The following is a 21,307-nucleotide window of genomic DNA, read 5'->3' on the forward strand; positions in this document are numbered from 1 at the left end:
TCTTGCCTTATCCCCTAAAAATACAGATCCCCTAATTTGCATACTACTCGTATTCATAATATTCATGAATAATCCAACTACAGTGTTCTTAAACTCTAGTCAATGATTATACAAAAGGCTTATATTTAGCATTTACGCTGTGTCTGTGGATTATATAGGACACATTAGGTATAGATAGGGCGGATATGCTTTAGTATTGTTTTAAAACGGCCTTATCCCCTAAAAACACAGATCCCCTAATTTGCATACTATTTTTCTTCAAATCACCTCGATTTAAGGTGGTCAAAAAATTCATAATATTCATGAATAATCCGACTACAGCGTTTTTAAACTCTAGTCATTGATTATACAAAAGGCTTATATTTAGCATTTACGCCGTGTCTGTGGTTTATAAAATACACATTAGGTATAGATAGGCCGGATATGCTTTAGTATTGTTTTATTAATACGTGAAGCAAAAACTTTGTATCCCTTTTTTCGAAAATTGCGCGGACGGAGGAGAATGAAATTTTCCACACTTATAGAGAATATAGAGAAGAAGTGCACAATGCTAATATTTTTTTAAACAATGCATAAAGATACATTAAATCAATAAAGAAAACATTACACACACTACATACCATGTATTTGACGCACACACATGCATACTATTTATTATCAAACTTTTGTTCTTGACGTCTATTGTCAAATTGAGAATAGATTAAATATTGTTTGTCTTTGTTAATATTTTTTATAGTGTAGTCTTTGCGAAAATTGTGATTATAGAAGTATAAAATTCAATCATAATAGTGTAAAAACTTACAATTCCAATTAATTTTAGTCGAATTTCGACTACTGCGAGACCTCTAGTTGTTTTAAAACGTCTTTTGCAGGGAGACATAGTATTTTGATTTCATTAATATTGATTTTTGTGTGTTCGTGAAAGACGTTTGTTTGATCACCTAATTACGGTCCTGCTTATTTTGAGCCAGGCCCTCTCTTGAACCGAAAACGGTTAATGTGAAAGCGGCGCGGTTTGAGGTCGATTTCGATTTTTTTTTTTTTTTTTTTTTATTGCGTAGATCGGTGGACGAGCTCACAGCCCACCTGATGTTAAGTGGTTACTGGAGCCCATAGACATCTACAACGTAGACGCGCCACCCACCTTGAGATACAAGTTCTAAAATCTCAGTATAGTTACAACGGCTACCCCACCCTTCAAACCGAAACGCATTACTGCTTCACGGCAGAAATAAGCAGGGCGGTGGTACCTATCCGCGCGGACTCACAAGAGGTCCTACCACCAGTAATTACGCAAATTATAATTTTGCGGGTTTGATTTTTATTACACGATGTTATTCCTTCACCGTGGAAGTCAATCGTGAACATTTGTTGAGTACATATTTCATTAGAAAAATTGGTACCCGCCTGCGGGATTCGAACACCGGTGCATCGCTTCAACACGAATGCACCGGACGTCTTATCCTTTAGGCCACGACGACTTTAAAATGGATGGATGGATTGTGAAAATGGACGTCGTCTGACCCTTTGCAATTATACAATGATGCCATGATCGATTTCGTCTTAAATAAGATGCTTATGCAAATGCATGTTTGGTATAATTTGCATATTATATTATATTAGAGATAAACATTCTCGCGCCATCTGTCGTACGATAATGGCACTATACCAGAAACTTCCCTGAAGGTACCAACACTGACTGTATTACTTAGTGCGAGTTTTTGAACTTCTCAACCCAAATTTGTATGGAGTTGGAACAGCGCCCCTAGCTGCAAACTTAAGGGCACTGTTACAACTCCATACAAATTTGAGTTAACTTTTACGCGATCGAGAAGTTAAAAACTCGCACTAAGCACACTATCGAGTTAAATTCAATCGGGATAAAGAACAGTATCTTTCATAGAATACAAACAAAAAAAATGTGAGCCGTCACGGGACGCCTAGGCGCCTGGTAGATGTGAAACATCGACATTATTTTGTAAAAGTAATATGCAGAAAAGAACAGATTGTGATAGGAAATAAATATGTCATAATGATAAAATAAAATATTACGAAAAAATAATTTGTTTTCAAGTAAAATACAGGTTATGTGTACTGTAGTAAACAACACTGTATACACTACGGAGTATACACTATAGGTATCCGAGCTCAGTGTAGCGAGAGAGATGGCTTAGCGCCGGATCGAGTGGGAGAGAATCGCACAGTCGATTGCGAATGGCGACGCGTCGCCACACCGTACACACTACTGCATACAGACTGTATATATATACCATTATATATCGTGGCAACGCGTCGCCGCGGCATGCGTCGCCACGCCAGAAATCGGTTTTACGTGCGGCTATAGATGTTTCACATCAAAAAACAAGCTTTGTTACTATTAAGTTCCTATTATATTTGGCAATAACATATTTAATATCTACTACAATCGTGAAAGTTTACTAATCATAAAAATTATATTTATTTGTACTTAATATTATCAAAGTCAATTTAAATGACACGATTCGATTTATTTAATAAACTAAATCGTGATCGTCTTCTTAACGTGTCTCCAGTATCTGCTTCGTTTCTGACAGATTTAAACAAATCTTAATCTCATTATAACTATATTTTAACATTAGTTATATCCAACTGTATATACAATACCGTCTTTACCATAAGAGCACACGGGGCCCGTGCCCAGGGCCCCCATTCTCAGGGGCCCCCGAAAGACCGACAATTTCTCTCACACGTTTATTCTTAAAACATTTTTGTCGGGCACATTACACTTTTTTCACAAATCAGTAATCACAAGGCATATACTATGCTTATAATAGAAGATTTTGCTCAACAGAAATCCCGAAAGAAACCGTTATCGAAGTTCGCTTCGGAAACTGTAATTTATTATTGATTTCTCCACTATTTAACGGATGTTATTATACATATAAACCTTCCTCTTCAATCACTCTATCTATTAAAAAAAACGTATCAAACTCCGTTGCGTAATTTTAAAGATTTAAGCATACATAGGGACAGGATATAGGGACAGAGAAAGCGACTTTATTATAGACTATGTAATGATAAAACTTTGACAGTTCTCTTACGAGTATGACGTGTCTCTATGGCAATAAATAGTTTACTCGAAGCGGTATCTATCTTTTTAAGTCCGGTCATTTCCATCTGACCAAAAAAATTAATTAATTTCAAATACTTGATACCGACTTTCATATGTTATTATTTTATTAATGAGTTTCAAATATTTTTCATATTTTTTTCAGGAAAATGGTAATCGTAATAACAGTAATTCTTGATTATAAAAAGAGTAGAAAATCAATCCTTTTCATACGCTTGATTCCTATTTTAAGTAGAAGGTAAGGCGCGCTGCATACAATCTTCAAGAGTGGCCATAACCGTCCAGTCTATACCTGCGTGAGGCAAATATATACGTTACAACTTAAATACAGTCCAACCATTCTAACAAAACCATTGGCGTTTCAAACACATTTACGTTGTATTTATCATGTGGATCACAGAGTCTACCTTTCCTTTTCTGTAAAAGTTCTCTTTTTGCAATTCTGTAATTTTAGTACTTCCCAAAAATCTGGGTATGACTGTGTAAGAGCGACGAAATCATAAATAATGATGATAGGCAAACACAAATAAATAACCATCTATGAGAAAAAACAATTAATAAACCACACGTTGTTTTAACCGTCGAAGTGTTAATAGACTTTATGATAACCGCTAATGAAAGCTGTTGGTGCCAATACGAGTTTCCAGTTGCCGTAGCGCTGACAAATTGTGTAATTGGATATCTGTTCTCTAGTTTTTAACCGACTCTGAGAGAACAATCTCAATTCGAACTAGGAGTATTTCTTTTATAAACCATATAATTTAGATCCCTTAAGTATCTATAGCTAAAATTTATTTCCTTACGTATTACTACTTTATTGGCAAAATATTGAAATATTATAGCAAAAGGGGACTATGCGAGTTTCGTATTGTTACAATTTGGGTTGAGCCAAATTGAGCTTTAGCAAAAAGAGCCTTAAGTTTTAATTGCCTTAATTGAGCAAAAAGAGCCTTAGGTTTATGATAACGTCTTTGGTCTAATGACTAGAGGTATTGACTATTCATTTAGGGATTTCAAGCTAGATTCCCGACTATAGCCTCTGTCGAAGATGTTTGGCATTCAGTGTGCTCGTTCTTTTTGGTGAGCTAAGTATTTTTTATTATTATTATTTTTGAAGGCGCGGAAGCTCAGGCGGATGGGAGCCGTAGGAAGGCCTAAATACCGCTAGTCTGACACTGTTGAAGTTGATCTGCGTAAGCTCTAAGTGCCTGACTGACAAGGTATTGCGTAGCATGAGGACAAGTGGCGACGTTTATTCTAGGAGGCCAAGACCCACCTCGGGATCATAGTGCAAACGCAGTAGTAGTAGTGCTCACCTCAAGCACCGGTCTCGTCGAACCCGTCTCTTGCGACGAAGGGCTCAGCGAGTAAACTAGCCCACAGGTACAGCTCACTAAGTTTCTTGCCGGATCTTCTCAGTGGTTCGCGTTTCCGGTCCAGTGGTAGATTTCGCGAAGCACTACTCTTGCTAGGTTCCACTGACCCTTTAGCACTTTAGCCACTTTGCCAAGTTTGAGCCCCGTGAGCTCATCTATTTGTCCGGTAACGCTGATATAGCCTCTCAAGGCAATCAGCATAGTTAGGAAAAAAAAAGTTGTGCTCGTTCTTGTCACATATGTGTTTCAATCGCAGATGATTCCAGCTTGGGGTTGTTAAATGTGGAGAGTTCACTTTATTTATTTTCAAATGAAGTCGATTGAAGTTGGTCTCCATGTTAGATCACTTACTACGGAAATGCTATTTTACTTAAGCCAATCTGGCCCACGCACACAAACGCTACCTCAGAAGCGATGCGACATCTCTTCTGAGGTAGCCAATGGCTGAGATTGCCGTTATCCACGGGTTACTTTCCATTAAGCAGATCACATGTTCATCTGTCTATCAAACCAAACAAATAAAATTTAATTAATGTTTTCACAATCAATCAACGTCAAATATATCTTATCTGTTTTAAATTCACTTTTAATCTAATTAGGAAATTTTGCATAACGAAAATAACTTTTAAGAGTGCGTATTAAATAACAGTTTTAGCTCTTAATATGTACCTACTAGTGGACCCCCGGTAGTCGAAATTCGATTGTAAGTAATTGAAATTATAAGTTTGTACTCTATTATGATTCTATTGTCAAAGACTATAATCGCCAAAATGATTTCGTCAAGACTACACTTTAGAGTACTTTAGACAAATACATATTAATAAAGGGGTAGTATTTAATCCTACAACTGTAAATGCAATTTTTTTTATTCGAAATTGCCACCAAAAATACTGAATTGCACACTAATTTTGCTCATCAAATAAATCAAATCTAATATACTGTTTGATGTATAAAACGAAACTGTCTTACTAAATGACTATTTGTTAACTAAAAGTAAAACTGATAATTCTGTGTGTGCAACAAAATATTTAAATCATTTTTTTTTAAGCCCATCATCTATTAAACTTTTAAGAACATGAGTTATTCTAAATGAAACACCAGTTAATCAGTCATGTTTATCTAATTAAAGTGCACAAAAAATCAACTAAGTGCAATCTTAATATACACTAACAATTACAAAACAGTAAGGTAACTCAGTTTTTTTTAACTAATCAATCTTTGTTATTACAACATAAAAAAAGTCTTCTTATTGTATGATTAGGCCAGGTTTTGCTTTCGCTCGGTGAATACCGCCACCGGGTACCGTCCCATTGTATTGCTGGATGAGGTGGGCAAGCTGCTGGGAACGTATTCTGGCGGCCCGCATCATCCAGCATCTGGTCGGGGTGGGATCCGATCTGTTGGCGGAGCAGTATGGCTTTCGAGAGGGCCACTCAACGGTAGATGCGATCCTTCGCGTGCGGGAACTCTCGTAGGATTCCGTCTCCGGGGACGGGGTGGCCTTGGCGGTGTCGCTCGATATCGCCAATGCATTAGTAAGTCCGAGGCCATGTGATTCCACAGGCCCCGGAGAGTGCCACCTGTTGATGCCCATATCGTGGTTGGAGGCGTCCGTATTGGGGTCGGGGTGCAGTTGAAGTACCTCGGCCTAATTCTAGACAGTCGTTGGACTTTCCGTGCTCACTTTCAGATCGTGGTTTCAGATCGCAGAAGTAGGCGGCCAGGCGCGTGAGTGACGCACAAGCCCGCCGCCGTCGTGCGGAGGCCAGGGTGGCGGATTTTGCCCAAGCCCCTGGCCCTTTAAGTGTTTCGAGTCCCCCTCACATGTCGGTCTGGGGACCGGCGAAGGGGGCCTAAGAACAATGTGCAAGCTGCTCTGCACGCGTTTTACGTAAGAGCATCCGGGTGATGGAAGGTTGGCTATCCTTGACCCACGCTGGTTCTGACCCAGCGGGGCATTTCGTAGGATAACCTATTTTAACCGGCGCCATCTAGGCGGGCTTCGGATGGCCTGCCGACCGAGAGTATGTTTTTAGCTTCTACAGGTGGAGTGACATGTTTAACTCACGGTCCAATCTTTGAGCTCGATCGAAGGAGAATTTGAAAATGATTCCAACTGATCTGGAGATGTAACACATCAATATTCTGTAATAAAGTCTTCTTTTTTTTTTGCTTACAATTTTTTCTACATTGGTCATAATTATTTTTTTTGCACGGGCCCAGTACATTTTTACAGTAGATTCTTCACCAAATACTTGTTTAAATGCATTTTTTACGCTCATAGGCGCGTCGCAAATTAATGCTTTTGGTTGTAAAGAGTTTGGGAGGAAACGCTGTTGCGAAGAGCTTCAAACAACATTTAGAAATCTTGTATTCGTTCAGAAGTTCAAAAGAACGAAAGAAGTTCGGAAGAACAAAAATAAATAAAGTTGGGTGATGGGGATTTTAGCTATACAAGTAGTAACTGCGTGGAATGTAATTTGATAATGTAAACATACATTATCTGTTATACAGTTTTAGAAAATGATTTTGGAAATTCCGTTGTAAGATGGTACATTTAGTGCACAAATCAGTATTTTTGTTATACGGTAAGTAATGTTGTCTTAAAATCGGTAAATTAGTGGTTTCGGTTAGATTTTCGATAAAAAAGGTCATCTGATTTTGGTTAATTTTATACGTGTTTTAATAAAATATGTTTAGGTCAATCAAGTAGTTAATTTGTTACGCAATCAGTTATCTGATATGCAGTGGATTATTAGTTGGGAGATTTAGTTTGCATGAATTTTAAATATAGGAGCAATTAAAAATTCCCCTTAATAAAGACAAACAATATTACTCTATTCTCAATTTGACCACAGACTATAAGCAATAAGAAAAGTTTGACAATAAATAAATAGTATGCATGCGTGTGTGTGTCAAATACATGATAATGTGTGTAATGTTTTTATTTGTTGATTTAATGTATCTCTCATGAATAATTTAAAAAAATATATAACTTTCTGCACGCCTTCTCTACATTCTCTATAACTGTGGGAAATTTCATACTCCGCCGTTCGCGCAATTTTCGTAAAAAGGGGCACAACATTTTTGCTTCACGTATTAATATGTAGAAAAAAAAGGAACATTCTAGAACCTCTTCACATCTACATTATTGTATGTAATTGGTGTACAATAAAGATGCAGTTTGATCATAAACGAGCCTTGACCGGTATTGTGGGGCAGTGCAGCGTTTACGTTATATAGTTTAAGACTGCATGGCTTCGCGACGAGCGCTGTAAATTGAAAGGACCTTGCATAATAGAATTCGCGATCGTTGCTAGTGCGAAAATTGATATACAATGGAAGATTTAATGTGCTGACAGCGCTGAAAGGTCACTTTGTGAGCATTATGTGCCATTAAAGTATAAGTAAAGCGTTCATGCGTTCCAAAAGGTTTGCATAGCTGGATTTTGATACAGCTTGTACCTCATGTTTCAAGGGGAATGACGAAATTCACGTTTTAATGTCGATGGACTTCGGAAAGCACTCGACACAAGCTCTTTCGTAAACTCGTGTATCTTCTTCTTTTTCTCCACCTTATCCCACTAGATGGGGTCGGCACAGCTAATCTTTCTCTTCCATTCTTTTCTATCAGCCGTCATCACAACACTCCTCTCTCTCTCATATCGTCATTCACACACTCTATCCGTGTCTTCTTCGGCCGGCCTCTTCCCCCTCTACCTTGCACTACCATTTCCATATATCTCCTAGTGACAATGCATCTTCTCTCTACGCATCACATGTCCATACCATGCTAACCGTCCGCTCTTTAATTTGTTGCTTACCGAGCTACTTTCACACTTCCTCTGATATACTCATACTTTATCTTGTCCATTCTTGTCACTCCACACATCCTTCTCAACATTCGCATCTCTGCCGCATGCACTCCTTTTTCATGCTTCACTTTCGTCGCCCAACATTCAGATCCATACAGCACGACAGGTCTAATGATGTTTTGTAAATTTTTCCCTTGAGCTGAAGGGACATCTTTCGCAAACTCGTGTATGAAATTGTAAAAATAATAATAATTTTTGGAGTTTACTCCTTTAGAATCGATTTACATATATAGGCCCGGGGTATGAAAATTATGGGGACCAAAATCGTACTAGCATGTCACACGAAATGCGTTATGCGCCTAGCATGTCACACGAAATGCTTTATGCGCCTGATTGGCTCCTGATTGCGTGATGCGTGCGCGCGCCAATCAGGAGCCAACGCGCGGCCGCGTTATCGCAGGTGACGCCGGGCTGCTGCGCCGGCAGTCCGCCACAAAGCCTCGTACTGATCGCGCGTTTCTCTCATTATTGTATTTTCATATATTTGTTAGTCGTTTGTTTTGTGTCTCGTTAATTTGTTAATAATCTGTTGTGTATCGTGTTGTCGTAATATAGAACTATTTCTCGTATTGTTTCGTTTAATTTTTTATATCCAGTAAACTCCAGTCGTGCGTCGGAGCGGACACACACACTTTTTTTTTTTTTTTTTTATTTTTTTATTGCGTAGATGGTTGGACGAGCTCACAGCCCACCTGATTTTAAGTGGTTACTGGAGCCCATAGACATCTACAACGTAGACGCGCCACCCACCTTGAGATACAAGTTCTAAAATCTCAGTATAGTTACAACGGCTACCCCACCTTTCAAACCGAAACGCATTACTGCTTCACGGCAGAAATAAGCAGGGCGGTGGTACCTATCCGCGCGGACTCACAAGAGGTCCTACCACCAGTAATTACGCAAATTATAATTTTGCGGGTTTGATTATTATTACACGATGTTATTCCTTCACCGTGGAAGTCAATCGTGAACATTTGTTGAGTACATATTTCATTAGAAAAATTGGTACCCGCCTGCGGGATTCGAACACCGGTGCATCGCTTCAACACGAATGCACCGGACGTCTTATCCTTTAGGCCACGACGACTTCATGGGACATAATGGGAAGCTATTCCTTCAACGTAGAAATCGTTGGTGAAGACGTTCTCTATACGAATCTCATTACAAAATTAGCGTCACTTTATCTGGATTAAACCGTAATATTGAAGTTTGGTCAAAACAAAGAACATGGTAATTCCATAAATGACAAATCCATGAGAAACTCAATTTAGTAAACACGAATGAGAATGAGAAACAAAAACAAAATTAAGATCAGTAAAAATCAATGCTTGTATGTGTATGTGTTTGTCCTCTATGCGGTCCCGAGTTTATGGGTTTTTGATAAAACTTTCTACTTGGACTTTTAGAGATAGCGCGCGAGTAGCTTCAAAAAATCTATGCTTTTTCATTAAATTCGCTTTTAGCGGAGCGTGATGGAGGAGAAGCGGAGGTCTCAATTCTTCTTCGTCGCTTTCTTCATTGCTGAAGGTCCTGTCCCTGAAACTCGACCGTTGCCTGTCTCGTGAGCTGTTTCCATCTCATCCGGTCCTCAGCAGCTCGAATGGCGGTTGCGACTGGCAACCCAGTTAGAGCGGTTACTTGATCACACCAACGGCTAGGTAATCGGCCGCGGGGTCTCTTTCCTTCTACTTTGCCAGTCACAATCACTTTGTCCAAGTTATCTGACTGTCAGCGGGCAATATGACCGAAGTAGCTGAGGATCCTCTGGTAACAGATTGTTGAGAGCCTGACTCGGATGCGAAGCTGATCCAGGATAGATTTATTTGTCCTCTTGGCAATAGTTGAAAGTAATATAAAAGATTCCGATTCCGTTTTTGCCTAAATCAATACAATGTAATAAGTAGCTGTTCATTTTCAAGTCACGTCCGCTAATTTACAAGCACACGGAACTACAATCATCAAGTTATTTTCCGTTTTGTACTCACAAGAAAAAAAATCAATAAAAAAACAATAGTTTGTTTACGTTTTAAAACTCGTAAATGATTGACTTCTCACTGCGTACATTGCTACTTGCTTTACCACATTTAATAATTACATTTTTGTTTTGAAATGAGCGATGCAATTAATAAAGATTTTAAATATCCCTTTAGACGATTTTTACACAGTGGACGACCTTTATTAAGCACATGTACATATTCTGTACATAGACACATTGAAGCAGGGTGTCTCTTGGTCTGCTCTCCCCCTTAGACCCCCTCGAAGTCGTCGTGGCCTAAAGGATAAGACGTTCGGTGCATTCTTATCTACCGATGCACCGGTGTTCGAATCCCAGGCGGGTACCAATTTTTCTAATGAAATGCGTACTTAATAAATGTTCACGATTGGCTTCAACGGTGAAGGAATAGTAATAAAAATCAAACCCGCAAAATTATAATCTGCGTAATTACTTGTGGTAGGACCTCTGGTGAGTCCGCACGGGTAGGTACCACCACCCTGCCTATTTCTGCCGTGAAGCAGTAATGCGTTTCGGTTTGAAGGGTGGGGCAGCCGTTTTAACTATATTGAGATCTTAGAACTTATATCTCAAGGTGGCTGGCGGCATTACGTTATAGATGTGAATGCGCTCCGGTAACCACTTAACATCAGGTGGGCCATGAGCTCTTCCACCCATCTAAGCAATAAAAGAAAATTTGTCTACGTGACTGCACTGACAGAAGCTTAATTACGTCACATAAATTATGATTACATTGACCTTTAATATCAATCAAGACAGGCCTATCAACGTCTCGTTACCTTCTCGGCGCATTTAGCCCAATAAAATCTCATTCGTCATTACCTTGTCAATCTGCATTTAGCATCCCAGCTTCAGCCTTGTTCGACAATGAGATCTTCCACGTTCGTGTTATTGAAGTGGTTAATTGACATCCATTGACTGTCCCGGGCTTGCGTTGTGCTATTTGCTTTTGATATGATGATATTAGCGTATGCAACGAGTGTTTATGACTGAAGACATGTCATGCTCTTCTTCAAACGAGACTTGTGCAGTCTTGTAGAGAGTAGGTGTAGGGCAGTAGGCAGCGGCTCGGTTCTGCCCCTGACATTGTTAACGTCCATAATTGACAGTAACCACTCACTATCAGGTGGGCCGTATAAACGTTTGCCTAAACAGGCAAATAAAATAATAATATGTTCGCTTTGTATACGTAAAGCTATATCTCAAGTATTTTGGACAGATAATCAAAATAGGAACATTTTTTAATCAATTTTACTTTTAAACAGATCAATACATACGTCGTACAATGTTATATACCTAGTTTAATCTCGCATTTTATTATTATTATTATATTAATATTCATTAAATCTTATGTCTCGACCATTGACCGGTTTTCGTGGTTTCGAATCACGATCGAAACTCATAAATAAAATAAATATACAAATTAATTTGAACAAAACAATTACATCACCGCTCGTTATTAACTATGAACGAAAACACACATAAAATTCATGAGAAACACGCGCTAAATAAAACCACCAACAAAATGTTACATTACAGACTAAAAGGAACATGGTGTCTCGCCAATTCGCACATTGTTGCGAGAAAAAAAAAGCGGTGACGATTTGGCGCCATACGCTGACAGAATCACGTACGCATTGAATTCAACGAATTTATTTCAGTTAACGTATGGTATGGAGGGTAGAGGTAAGGAGAACCGTCTCATATGGGAGAGGCTTGAAAAAGTGTCCCACTTTCAGCACTAAATAATAGTTCAAAAATCCCCTTGAATGGCGAAATGAATCACTGTTCGTTAGTCTTGCTAAAACTCGAGAACGGCTGGACCGATTTGGCTAATTTTGGTCTTGAATTATTTGTGGAAGTCCAGAGAAGGTTTAAAAGGCAGATAAACATGAAAATGCTCGGAATTAAATAAAAACAACAATTTTGTTTTTCCTTTGATATGTCCCCCGTCGGACCGATTCCTTTTGTTTGTTTTAAATTTATTTTTTACGAAAGTTTAGGTATTTTATTTATCGATTGAGGCACTACGAAGTCTGCCGGGTCAGCTAGTTTAATATATTTAATGACTAGAGTTGTTAGTGACAGTGTTATATACAAGACCTCACATGTTTACGTAGTCCAAACTAATTTCGTTAATATAACCTAAAATTATTGCTGTGGTAAAACGTGGAGACATCGATTGCATTTTCTTATCAGCTTTAAATAAAATACTTTTTGTGATTTTGTAGTGCTTACAGTTCTTTCGTCTTTTTTTATTTCTCTATCTTCTTCTAATAACTTTCAGCGCCTGTTTTTAAAATTTACCCGGTTGCTACTGTAGCGCCACCCTTATTTAGCAGAATTTAAAGGATACTTTTTCACACACAGAGACGGTTCTCCTTACCTCTACCCTCCATAACGTATGGATTGGATCAAACGTCAAAATTACGGTTTATAAGTGACGTCACGTTTGTGATAAAATACGTACCGAGAATACATAAATATCGAGGGGTGAAAGGGTATTGGTTTTAAGAGACATTTAGCTTAATAGGCGACATTTGTCTTCGTAATTAAAGGTCCGTTTACTTGGTTTATTAGTATCAACAATTCGATGTTTTTAATTGAACTTCAATTAAGTTTACCCAATTCAAATAGCTGACGATGTTTTTTTGATAAAAGATTTTTTTTTCAAATTTTTAAATAAAGTCAGGTTAAACACTGAAGTTGCAAAAACTGCGCTTAAACCAAATAACCTTTCACCTCTCGATATGTTCAGGAACGATTTCCACTTTTGAGGAATAGCATCGTGCTCTAAGCCGACTTTTAGAATGCACCAGGGGTCTTATCGTTTAAGCCAAGACGACTTACACACGATATTCAATGCAGTATACTTATTAGCGGTGGTAGGGCGTTTTGTGAGCCCTCACAGGTACCATGACCCGGCCTAGTTCTATTGCAACCCAGTAGTGCGTTCGGGTTTGAAAGGTGGGTAATCGTGGAATTAAAAGACTGATGTCTTTGATAACCACTTAAGAACAGATGGCTGAAGAGGTCGTTGACCCATCTGAGCAAAAAGAAAGTTACAATGTACAGTAATATCTGGAAGGGCCGCTTCGTCGCTAAATGCGTCCCGCGATCTTATACTCGAAAAATTTATTCATATAAAGTGATATTAGTCATTCACTAAGCCCTGCGAGGACTGAAATTTATGGAGTCATTGGAAAAGTTAATTAAAAGTAACGAAAATGTGACGTACATTTACAACTTCTTCAAGTATTGGGTTACATAAGTATTTTTAATAAATATTTCTAAGTACCCACTAAAAAAAATTGAAAATTATTCTAAGAATATTTTAATTTCAATGATTCAAATTAATTATCTTCCACAAACGGTACTCTAATACCGTTTTGAAACGTTCCTCACTTAGTTTGGCAACACCGCAAACATTGTCAACTCAATGGGAATATTAAAACAAATTCGGCAAGAAGTTCCAATAAGAAAAACATAAAATATTTAACAAAAAAAGCGAGATGAATTTATGTGATGATCCTTCTAAGAAGTCTTTTATAAATTAATAAATAAATACTCAAAACGGAGTAGTTTGTAGCGAACACCTCAATATTAGGTGCCGTGTAATTAATTATATAGTCATTAACTATATGAAATGCCTCGCTAAGTTTCCACTCTATTATTGTCGACACTATTAAATCGTTATTATCAATATTGTATCATGTAAAAGTCTTCGAGCCAAACCGGTTCCTTTAACTTTCACTGTTGTCAGGCAATCAATTTGTATCCACATTAAAATAACTGTAAGAATACGCTCAATGCAGACTAACTCTATATCTTATATTTTGTGGTATTTATAAATTTGGATCAAACATTTTTAAAATGCCTCTAACTGTTTATCGTCCCTGGGGGACCGGCTCCTTGAGCTATATAATGGCTGCTTGGAGTCGGGACGGTTTCCGTCGCTCTGGCGGACGGGTAGACTTGTGTTGTTGAGGAAGGAGGGGCGCCCGGTGGATACAGCCGCCGGGTATCGTCCCATCGTACTGCTGGAACGTATTCTGGCTGCCCGCATCGTTCGGCACCTGGTCGGGGTGGTGCCTGACCTGTCGGCGGAGCAGTACGGCTTCCGGGAGGGCCGTTCGACCGTGGATGCAATTCTTCGCGTGCGGTCCCTCTCGGACGAGGCCGTTTCTCGGGGTGGGGTGGCGCTGGCGGTGTCTCTTGAAATCGCCAACGCATTTAACACTCTGCCCTGGACCGTGATAGGGGGCACTGGAGAGGCATGGAGTGCCCCTCTACCTCCGCCGGCTGGTTGGGTCCTATCTGGGGGCCAGGTCGGTCGTATGTACCGGGTACGGTGGGACCCTTCATCGTTTTCCGGTCGTGCGTGGTGTTCCGCAGGGGTCGGTTCTCGGCCCCCTCTTGTGGAATATCGGGTACGACTGGGTGCTGAGGGGCGCCCTCCTCCCGGGCCTCCGCGTTATTTGTTACGCGGACGACACGTTGGTCGTGGCCCGGGGGGATGATTATAGGGAGTCTGCCCGTCTCGCCACAGCGGGAGTGGCCCTCGTCGTCGGAAGGATAAGGAGGCTGGGTCTCGACGTGGCGCTCAATAAATCCGAGGCTCTGTGGTTTCACGGGCCGCGGAGGGCACCACCCGTTGACACCCACATCGTGGTTGGAGGCGTGGATAGGGGTCGGGGTGCAGTTGAAGTACCTCGGCCTAGTGTTGGACAGCCGGTGGGCTTTTCGTGCTCACTTTGCGGAGCTGGTCGATTGATGGGGACGGCCGGTTCTTTGAGCCTGTACGGTGCACCTGTGTGGGCTGAGCCGCGCAGCCGGGCCACTATGGCTCGGTTCCTGCGCCGGCCGCAGCGCACCGTTGCCATCAGGGTCATCCGCGGATATCGCACCGTCTCCTTCGAGGCGGCGTGTGTTTTGGCGGGGACGCCGCCATGGGAGCTGGAGGCGGAGTCGCTCGCTGCCGACTATCGGTGGCGCAGCGAGCTTCGTGCTCGGGGCGTGGCGCGTGTCTCCGAAAGTGAGCTGCGGGCGCGGAAGGCCCATTCTCGGCGGTCCGTGCTCGAGTCGTGGTCGAGGCGATTGGCCAACCCCACGTGGGGGCTACGGACCGTCGAGGCGGTTTACCCGGTCTTTGATAACTGGGTGAATCGTGGCGAGGGACGTCTCACCTTTCGTCTGGTGCAGGTGCTGACCGGGCACGGATGCTTCGGGAAGTACCTGCGCCGGATAGGGGCTGAGCCGACGACGAGGTGTCACCATTGTGGACACGACCTGGACACGGCGGAGCATACGCTCGCTGTCTGCCCCGCGTGGGAGGTGCAGCGCCGTGTCCTGGTCGCAAAGATAGGACCTGACTTGTCGCTGCCTGGCGTCGTGGCGTCGATGCTTGGCAGCGATAAGTCATGGAAGGCTATGCTCGACTTCTGCGAGTGCACCATCTCGCAGAAGGAGGCGGCGGGGCGAGTGAGGGAAAGCTCTCCTCACTACGCAGAAACCCGCCGCCGCCGAGCAGGGGGTCGGGACCGGGGTCGTATCCGTGACCTGGCCCCCTAAGAGCTAGGGGTCCCACCCGTTGTGTGCGGGGAGAGACCCAGACGTGGGGTGGCGTGCTTTGCACGCTCACCCGCAATAGGAAGCCGGGTGATGGTAGACCGCGTTCCCCCGACCGCTCTGGGGGAAGGTGTAACGCGGCGCCATCAAAGCGGGCTCTCGGCCCGCTGAACGAGGGAACCGGTGGTCGTGTCGCTGGCGGCCGCCGGTCCGGCGTCCGTGGGACGGTGGGATGGATGTAATGTGCTCTGCGTCAACCCTGTCCCGCCGTTTCAATAGCCCCGACTGGGCTCCGGCCCGGCCCGAGGTAGGGCGCCGGTTGTGAGCGGCAGAAGTTTTTAGTGAGGTTCAACTCCCACATACCCCACCTGCCGCGCGGGTGGGGATCCGGCGATTTTCTCCTGTGGAAAAAAAAAAAAAACTGTTTATCGTATTAATAATTCGCTTTATTCATTCAGAACGGAGTATAATTTATTGAACACCAAAACTAATTCATTACAAACCTAATACTAGAAATACAGTAGGCGGTCTCTTCGCTCAAACCTATTTCATTCGGACAGAAACTGATTAAAAAGGGAAAAATTAATGAAAAAACAAATACAACAAATATTATAAATGTGAAAGTTTATATATTTGGATGTTCGTTACTCAGTCGATTTAGTTTGTAACCAAGACTTCGGATTTTGTTTGTCATGGTAAATGGCATAATACGGGCATCGCCGAGAATTTCAGCTAAAATAAATACGATAGTGCCTTCAATGGAAGACCAGAAAATGAAACAAGCTTGCTACAAAATTCAATGTGTTCAATTCAAAATTCAATACATTCAATTCATTCAATACATAACAATTAAAACATTGTCAGATTGATGACCACTTCGATAAAGCGGCACGACACGAGAACTCTCTCATCGTGGCCGCCGGTAACTACATTCCCGATCCTGCGGAAAGAATGGAAAGCAGTCGACGTCGCCCAAAACACGTCATCTCCGATCCTATTCTGTCTGTATGGAAGTCAATAGATACAAACAAGTACGCAACTGTAGCAGTATCTTGATTTCAAATTCATCTCGAAATCTCGTGAGCTTAAAAATAATTAAAAGCGAAAGAAAAAAGTAACACATTCTAAGTAATTCGTATTCCGACTAGGAAGTTGTCTATAGGTAAATGTTAGTCAAGAGTTAGAATTTCTTCATCTGATTTTCTAACGTTTATAGAAATTTCAACAGTGTTAAAACCGGCGCCATTGGAATTCAAATTAACCGTTTAGCTAGGCTTCGATGGTACCCTTTCGTAACTATACTAAAGTCAAATAGGAATGATTGTCATTATGATAAAATTTCAATTGATTTCGTAATAATGACGTCTTTTGAATAAAAATTGAATCATAATATGTTTGTGAAGGCAATGGCGTAGGTTTGCGGGCTCAAACCTGTTCTCTACACCGGTTCAGAGATACTATTTGCGGTAACAATCATTCATAACTTGAAGACGTGAAGTTCTAAAGGAATATGTCTTGAGATGATTTTTCTTATTTCACTTTTGTGATAATCGTTCGAGAATAAAAATTGTGATTGTAATAATAACTTTGATCACTGCTAAAGTTTTAGTAATAAAAACCTTGAATTGTGAAGATAGTTTAAAAACAAAACAAAAAAGTTATCTACTTTTTTTTCCTACCTATTCTAGTAACCTCAAGGGGTTATTCTAGATTCACCGAGCTAGTAGGTAAGCTCACGGGGCTCAAACCGGGAGTGTTGCTAACACTGGCCCTAACAAGAGCAGTGCTTCGCAGAATCTACCACCGGATCGGAAACGCGACCGACTGAGAAGATCCGGCCAGAAACTCAGTGGGCTGTGTCTATAGGTTAATTTACTCGTTGAGCCCTTCGTTGCAAGCGATGGGTTCGGCGAGGACGGCGACCGGATATCTTCTTGTCGTCCACGTCATGGTATTAGGCCAAAGTAATACAATTCGTGGCGGCAATGACGTCGTCTTATCTGTAAACTTTGCTACACTTGTTGCTCATCTACACTAACACAAAAAACACACACGAGATTTTAAGCACCTTCATTGAAGTTTTTCTTCGTAATCGTATTATTTTATTGCTTGCTTTACACTTGTATTAGTTCTTTGTAATTGAGCGTGCGTCAGTCGACCTCTTACCAATCAATATTTTTTTAATCTATGCACCATATTATGGACCGTAATTACCAGTATTTCCCCGGCAATTTGTTAAGCAAATTAAGTTAATCTAATTCTTGTAAGACTACTCACGTAATGCACATGTCAACAATTATTGTTAAAAAGTATTTAGTTAGTCATTTAACGTAAACAACACAGAGGTTTTTTTTTATTGCTTAGTTGGATGGACGAGCTCACAGCCCACCTGGTGCTAAGTGGTTACTGGAGCCCATAGACATCTACGACGTAAATGCGCCACCCACCTTGAGATATAAGTTCTAAGGTCTCAGTATAGTTACGACGGCTGCCCTACCCTTCAAACCGAAACACATTACTGCTTCACGGCAGAAATAGGCGGGGTGGTGGTACCCACCCGCGCGGACTCACAAGAGGTCCTACCACCAGCAAAAGTGATATGATTAAGCAAGATTTTGTATGAGTTTTGGAGTGTAGTATTTGAAGTAATCAAATTAGTCGAATAACTTAATTCCATCGCTAAGAAACGATAAATCAATATTTAAAAATTATCTCGAAAATTGTCTGAATTATATGATGTATTATTCAGAAGCTGTGCTAGTGATGACGTCATTTGTAGATCATCCATGTCATACATGGATTATAACGCAGATGTCATTGAGTAGGTGTGTCGTATGATCGCACCTTTTCAGGTTGTATAAAGATTACGAAATCATTTACATAAATTGCATAATAAATTACTGTTGATATTAAATAGTACGATGTAATAACGAAATGTTGAGAAACTTTGAATTATAATAGTATTAATGCGCAACGGGAAATTTCAGTTATAACAAAAACTTTTGTCAGAACAGCTTCAAATTTATTTTGAAATGACGTAGCATTTCATATTCTAAAGAAATATATTGTTATCCCTCTCGCACACCCTTTTGCCGGTGACGTCACTAACAATTTTTTTACAAACATCTTCATTTCTAGGCTTTTATAACATATGTTCTACATATTCGATATTTAGGATCTCTAACACACACGTACGTATCTTCCTATTTAAAAAAAGTCTTCTTAAATAAATATTTTGTAATACACGTAGCCTTCATAATCCCAAAAATATATGATCGCAAAAACAAGTATATTGGTAAATCACCACAAGTAAGCCATCAATCAGGTAAATCACTTTACCTATCGCGTCACTTCCGTAAGCACGCGACGTTTCCATATTATCTATGTAGTTGTGATAATGTTTATGGTCGCTTCGGTATATCTATATTCAATAATGTAATGTTTTCTAATTGAGTATGTGCTGAATAACAAGCTTTTGCTGCAAGCCGCCTCTTTCTACCGGTAAGCAGTCTAGCGTTTGAGGCGTGGGACAGCATACTGATGGTAGGACCTCTTGTGAGTCCGCGCAGATGGATACCACCACTCTACCTATTTCTGCCGTGAAGCAGTAATGCGTTTCGGTGTGAAGGGTGGGGCAACCGTTGTAACTATACTTGAGACCTTAGAACTTATACCTCAAGGTGGGTGGCGCATTTACGTTGTAGATGTCTATGGGCTCCAGTAACCACTTAACACCAGGTGGGCTGTGAGCTCGTCGCATATAAGCAATAAAAAAAATAATGATGTTTCGACCTCATGTCTCAAAACGTGTGACGAAATTTACGTTCTACGGATTCCGACAACCACTCGAAGCCAGGAGCTGTGAGCCGGTTCACGCATAAGAAGCAAAAAAAGAACAGTTTTATTAATTAAATATTATTCTGTGTTCTGAAATACGTATAATTGTATTAATACACAAAACCAGTGATTGCATGATCGCTTTAATTTAATTAAAATTCCTTTAACTTAATTAACTGTACTTGATAACGTTTTGTGTAAGCGTGTGTTGATTTCCGTTTGCTTATTTATGTACGTATCAAAAGTAACACAGTACGGATTTCTCAATTAGCTTTTTCCTTAGGACGGATGCACGGCTATTCTTAGGCAGTCACATATTTAATAATAATAAAAAAAAAACACGCCTATTGTTAAATATAGTTTGTAATTCTTCATCGTATAATTTGACAGGTTTTAAAACGGAATAATAATGATGCCTCCCCATCTCTGTGACGACATAAACCGACTCACATAGAAGTGGTTAGACCGAACACATTGATCGCGTGATTAGTAATCCTGACCACTGTGCCACGGGGTGCGGATTCGAAGCCCGGTTTGAAAAATTCAGCGTGTTTGTTAAAAATATTTGGTGTTTAGGTTCTGGGTTTACTCTTCGTTCTTGTCTCATGTAGGTTTCTAGTACCCATCAATACCTACCTACCTAGAAGGAAATCCTAACTTTGTGATGGTTGAATGATGAACTTAGAACACTTGTTATTAACTACCAGCTGACCCGGCAGACTTCGTAGTGCCTGAACCGATAAATAAAAGACCTAAACTTTTGAATAAAATAAACTTAAAACAAACAAAAGGAATCCGTCCGACGGGGGGACACATCAAATGAAAAACAAAATTGTAATTTCATTTAATTCCGAGCATTTTCATGTTTATCTACTTTTTCAACGTTCTCTGGACTTCGACAAATAATTCACTCGAGACTAACGAACAGCAATTAATTTTTATATATATAGATAGTGTAACTTATAGTAATGGGATAAGTTGACGAAAAAACATTGAACTAGAAATGAATATGAAAACACTGATGTGTGATAAATATAAAGAAAAAACCGTGGATATAAAATTTTGACAATAACACGTATTGTTGATAGCGACGTTCAAGGCGTCGCATAGATCAAGTTGTTTTCGTATATCTGCGAACAGCCGATTTCCACATTCACACCTCTTTATTATAATTCTGAACAGGTTTAACAAGTTATAGATGGCGTCTCGGCTGTTTGAATGGTAATCGTATCTAAACATAGAATACGTACGAACGCTTAGGTTCTGTAATACATATAAAATTAATACGTGAAGCAAAAACTTTGTATCCCTTTTTACGAAAATTGCGTGGACGGAGGAGTATGAAATTTTCCACACTTATAGAGAATATAGAGAAGAAGTGCACAATGCTAATATTTTTTAAAAATAATGCATAAAAGATACATTAAATCAATAAAGAAAACATTACACACACTACATACCATGTATTTGACGCACACACGCATGCATACTATTTATTGTCAAACTTTTGTTCTTGACGTCTGTTGTC

General features: G+C 40.3%; 1 protein-coding gene and 1 long non-coding RNA gene across 2 annotated transcripts in view; one reads left to right on the forward strand and one right to left on the reverse strand.

Annotated features, from left to right (window-relative positions):
• Nucleotides 1-21,307, forward strand: part of LOC114242594 (uncharacterized) — a 96,712-nt gene that overhangs the window by 57,016 nt on the left and 18,389 nt on the right. The gene's annotated exons all lie outside the window — the stretch shown is intronic.
• On the reverse strand, nucleotides 8,546-9,033 carry LOC149501410 (uncharacterized). Its single transcript, XR_016324171.1, has 2 exons — nucleotides 8,690-9,033; nucleotides 8,546-8,659 (listed from the first exon to the last, which is right to left on the reverse strand). It is a non-coding gene; the product is annotated as an uncharacterized LOC149501410 (long non-coding RNA).

The sequence above is a fragment of the Bombyx mandarina genome, chromosome 15 (genome assembly GCF_030267445.1).
Source record: "Bombyx mandarina strain Sakado chromosome 15, ASM3026744v2".
Lineage (NCBI taxonomy): Eukaryota > Metazoa > Arthropoda > Insecta > Lepidoptera > Bombycidae > Bombyx > Bombyx mandarina.